We start from the raw sequence: 4,366 nt of genomic DNA, 5'->3' as shown, positions 1-4,366 counted from the left end.
GCGCCGTTTCCCCGCTCCCCTTTCTTCCTCTTCTCCATTCCTTCTTCTTCTCAAAAAATACAGAGATGAGACCCATTTTTTATAATCAGATTTTTCCCATTCAATTGTAGCATGATTGAAATTTTGGACATGATTGAGTGTTGTTGCTGAGTTATTGTTCTATATTTTATTATTTTTTTGATTTGTGGATTGAGAAAAAAAAAGATGAAGAACAGAATATCGGCAGTATTGGCTTCTACAATTTGACTTGATTTTGTTGAATAACTGATCGCCTTTTTGATGTCTGGATTGAGGAAGAAACTCGACGAACTGATTTCTACAATTTGATTCAGTTTGTTGAAGCTTTTCGTATTTATTTTTTTTTGAATTACGAAAAGAATTCGGGAGAGATCAGATAAAGGATTTGCGTTCAAATTTGAACTGAAGGTCGCTAAATCAGTTAGGATATTCTTTTCCTGATTTTTAGCGCGCCATATTAGGAAGATTCAGCTACTATTAATTACTAATTAATGAATCGTATAAAAATTGTAGAAAAACAGTGCACAGGTCGGGTAGATTACAAAATATATACATATTTGGTAATAAAATTTCATATATGATATAGGAAAGAAAAAATCCCCAAAATAATATATATACTAGATGAACCAGGCCCGTGCTAACCATGGGCCAGCAATTATTGGAAAGAGAAAAGAACGCATTTTTCTACACAAAAGTATGTAGTTTATCTGTCATTTTATTTCAACAAAATACTATCAAATGGTCTGGCTGTCTGCCTGTCCAAGTCTTCATCCAATTCTTTGTACTGATGCACTACCTTGTGCTTCCTGGGGATAAATATTTAGGGGGGGGGGGAATATATTCTGAATAATTTAGTGTTGAACGTCTACTGCAAGTTTCAAACATGACATTTCATAACAGCAGAGTAAAACTGAATTATGTTTCCACTAAGAACCTCATCAGAATATTATTTTCTCAAATCTAAATGAACATGAATTTCGGATTACTCTTGCCTTGCAGTTGAGGCACTTACGTGACCATAATATAGAAGTTAACACCTGATGTTAAGGATTCAATTCTAACTTATTTTTGGAGATTCATATGTAAAATAATTAAGAACATCTTTTGTATAAATTTATAACAACAAATGCATATCTTTTCCATTGGGCATATGTGTAGCTTCATTGTACTTCTTGCTCCATTGGCAAGACCTAAAGATGATATTACATCAAATATTAGAACTTAAGAGCATAAGGCGTTGTCATCTCCAAAGAGGTTTAAAGGCATGAACTATTAATCAAACTAAACATAAAATGAATTTACTGAACAACAAATTAAAGTGAAAAATCACCTACAAATCCAAGAGTAAGTTCCAGATATGGTTATCAATAGGAAAAATCAGTTTAGTTTTAGAATATATAAATACCTTGCGTCCCAGCATCAAAAAAAGATTTATATTGTTATACCACGAAGTTAGCAGACATTTTTTAATGACGAAAGACAAAAACATGAAGGCCTTATGTTATTGCTAATCCAAGCGAGATGCTTCTAGTTCCATTAATTGTTAAGTTAAGAAAATATCCCAATCAATAGCATAAAAACTCTTTTGTTCACGAGTAACCAAGAATCTAAACCATAATGATCCACCTGCCAAGAGCTTTTACTTTGAGATCAAGCTAAGACAATGGATAAAAAGAAACAATATCTGTAGAGACAAGTTAATTTAAAGACGAAAATGGCCAACAGAACATAAATTTCTATTGCACCAAGAAATGCTAATATTACCGTTTTATGCCGTTTTACAAGTTTCATCAGTTATTAGGATACTGAGAACAAAGTAGAAGGAGATTTATGTACTTTTGCATAGTCAAGTTTGTTGAAACATTTTGAAGTTTAACGCAGCTACGGCAACAGTATCAAGGAACTGAAATATCTCTATATTGTTGGATAATAAGATTCAACACACCCTTGCAGACAGAACAAACTTAGATTTGTACACTGAATATTGGTAAAAAGAATGAAGTACGAACAAGTTAAGCTGTTGAGTTGTGAATTAGAGACGCCAAATATTTCAAAAGTTTCTGTTTCAAAGAAACTGCCTATGTGCCAGTAAGAAAAATGATGCAAGAGACTATGAGTGTAATGCCGAAAATTCTGACAAATAGAATTTGGTCTACAAAACAGTATAGTTAAAAGGAATAATAATAGAATCTTGTGCAGATACAATAATTAATTTTATCAAACTACATTATAAAGAATCTTGAAGTGCTAGAAGTATAAATTATACTAACCTCTTTTTTGTGTCTAACATAGCCATATTTTGGTTACCTGGTGTCAATAGCTAGGAATTAAAAAAATTAGCAACATGCAAGATAAAAGGCATCGCTGGGAGAATAGTAATATATGTCAAATACAAGCAAAAGAAGATCATAAGTTATTTCCATTAAAACTACCTAAGCCCTGAGTATGTTAATAGCTTCAAACCATAGCTTAGTTGGATGTAGCCAAAAGGCATTACTTAGAAGCATCACAATGGTATTCAGGCTCAAACTTTTTTCTGGTGTAGAAGTTTCCATAACCAGTTGGGAAATAAATTGCCTAGCAAAACGAGATTTTTAAAAACCGAAAAATAAAAAATGTAACTGCCCTAGAAGATGAATGAAAGGAGTTTCACAGTATTCTATGAGCTGCAGGATTTCTGCAAAATTACAAAACAGATGCTCAGAAAATTCAAGAGAAGAAAAGATGGATTTGAAAGATAATAACAAATCAAATAAACAAAATACTAAATAAGACTTCAAAGTTGAGCATAATGCTTCAAAATAAATTAATTTTTTACTAAATAGTTCCTCAGGAGGCTCTAGAGCACATAACATTATTTAAGGTGGTATCTGGTGCAATTAATTTTTATCCTCTTGCAGCATACCATTTGTAATATTGCTCTCTATGTTTTATCTTCAATAACACCTCATATGAGCCGAAAGAGACGTCTGTATATGCATAGCAAATAAGGTCATTCTTGAGCTTTTTCAGTTATATTTGTTATAAAGCCCAAAAAATAAATTGGCTAAATTTCTATGTTTAAATTATTCCACATAATAGATCCTCTTTGAAGCCCATGAGGTTGTCGAATTCAGCCATTCATCTTTACATATTTAAAACGGGCTTCTGACGAGGAACCTTACCATTTTACAGGGTAGAGATGAGGAGACATCAGAGAAAAATAAAATGAAAGAAAGAAGTACAATAGAGAAAAACCAAGCAAATGACACGAATGGACCTTTGGATTGATGGATGATAGATCTTTTAAGTTATAAAACACCTATGGAAAAAAGGAATGGAATGAAAAAATAATTATCTTAATTCCTTTACATTACTACTATATTTTGCTTCTAATGGTAAATACAGAGAGTTCCGCTAGAAGAGTAGAATAGTTATTCAAAATGGAAACTTACTTTTTGTCTTTTCCATCTTCTTCAAATGCATGAGAAGAGCCAAAGCCACAGGAATTTCTTGAATAGCCCTAAGCAAATTTGGTACCTTCTTTGGGAGTCGGTAGTAAAAGAACGTACATTAATGGAAGATGAATTGAACTATATCCCTAAAGAAATTGAAACTGAGCCCTTCTCATGTCTCCATACAGTGAGACCACAACTCTGTCACTGACGCAACAATGGCTAAACCTGTGTAAATAGAAGGTGGGATTCTTCGGAATATATAAGAGAAAGATAGGAAAAGTAAAACAAACACACAAATAAAGAATATGGTCACAAAAGCTACCTTTAGAAGACTATGATACTTACCAGCAAAGCAATTGAATTGAGAAATGGAAGAGAAACCCAAAATTTGGCAGCACCGTAAACGGAGGCCGGAACAATGCAAGACAATGTAAATTTGAGGAGGAGTACAAAAAATGAAGTGGAAGTGGAAGTGGAAGACAAATGTCCACATGGATACAAATACTGCACACGTGTCAAGAAAATATGAGAAAGAACTCGTAAACCTTGAAAATACAACTCCTGTAGCTTTTTGTACAGCAGCCTATAGCTGTGTTCGTACACCCTTGTTCATTTTACTTTTACTTTTACTATATTTTTTTGTTAAGTAAATAAAACAGTAATCTTTCTGAAAAAATAAAACAGAAAGTTAGTAGAAATAATTCTGAAAAATAATATTCGAACTTCAAAATAATTTTTGAAACGTTGAAGGAACAAATCGAGCCCACTGAATACACAGTGTGTCCTTAAGGAAATTATTTCCCTCAAGTACCCGAGGTTATGGAATATCCTCCCAGGATAGAACGGTTTAACTCACCGGAGTGTTGGTACCAAAAATGCCGATGATCAGCGAACCACTCGATGGCAGCAAA

General features: G+C 33.1%; 1 long non-coding RNA gene across 2 annotated transcripts; it reads right to left on the bottom strand.

Annotated features, from left to right (window-relative positions):
* Positions 956 to 3,884, bottom strand: LOC109235131. 2 transcript variants are annotated; one of them, XR_002069320.1, is made up of 4 exons: positions 3,801 to 3,884; positions 3,453 to 3,680; positions 2,289 to 2,338; positions 956 to 1,208 (listed from the first exon to the last, which is right to left on the bottom strand). It is a non-coding gene; the product is annotated as an uncharacterized LOC109235131 (long non-coding RNA). The 2 variants fall into 2 exon arrangements; XR_002069319.1 differs by having other exon boundaries at positions 2,289 to 2,325.

The sequence above is a fragment of the Nicotiana attenuata genome, chromosome 12, assembly GCF_001879085.1.
Source record: "Nicotiana attenuata strain UT chromosome 12, NIATTr2, whole genome shotgun sequence".
In the NCBI taxonomy this organism is placed as follows: Eukaryota; Viridiplantae; Streptophyta; class Magnoliopsida; order Solanales; family Solanaceae; genus Nicotiana; species Nicotiana attenuata.
The sequence above is the reverse complement of the archived record's forward strand: the minus strand, read 5'-3'. Positions and strand labels throughout refer to the sequence as shown.